This window comes from Nannospalax galili, unplaced genomic scaffold (assembly GCF_000622305.1).
Source record: "Nannospalax galili isolate Female #2095 unplaced genomic scaffold, S.galili_v1.0 scaffold414, whole genome shotgun sequence".
NCBI classification, from domain to species: domain Eukaryota; kingdom Metazoa; phylum Chordata; class Mammalia; order Rodentia; family Spalacidae; genus Nannospalax; species Nannospalax galili.
Genome location: NW_008334506.1, coordinates 351,804 through 352,566, shown reverse-complemented (window position 1 = coordinate 352,566; position 763 = coordinate 351,804).

The following is a 763-nucleotide window of genomic DNA, read 5'->3' as shown; positions in this document are numbered from 1 at the left end:
GGATGTGGGTATACAGATGAGTAAGATTGTTTCGGATGTTCTGTATGAAATACAGAAAAAATGAATTTAAAAATGAGTTATGTTTGAGGGAGAAACAAAAATTTGCTTCATGTTGATTAGTAGATATGAAAAACATTACCACTGAACTTTACCTAATGAATTTATATCCAAGGTCAGGTGCTGAGGATCACAAAAAGTAACTGACTGTGACTAGTAATAATCAGGTATATAGAGATTAGAGATGCATATCCAAACATCTAAGCGTTAAATTTTCTGTATGAAACAGTATATTTTAAAATGAAATGGGGATCTTTTTGAAACTTAAAACCTCATTGAATTTTATGCCTTATAAGGTTTATACTGAGTACAATAATGTACAACTGTATTAATTCAACATTGTGAACCTAAAAATTACAGCCAATTTTGAAAGAGATGCATCTTTTCTCTGGAAACTGTTATTGACTATGCCAATGCTGTTGTAATGAAATGTTTCTATTAATTATGTGATTATTAAATAAATTTTTAAAAATAAAAAAACAAAAAATCATTCATTATATAAATTACAGCGCGTGAAAGCAAAAAAAATTAATAAAAATAAATTTTGTTAAAAAGAAAAAAATACATCACTATCAAAATGATGAGTTTTATGAACTAATGTTCCCAAAATAAAAGGTTTAGCCATGTTAAAAATTCTTCACATTTGGTTGGCTGAGGAGAATGTTCTTGATTGTGAGGAGGTGAAATGCAGGATATCATCAGTTTT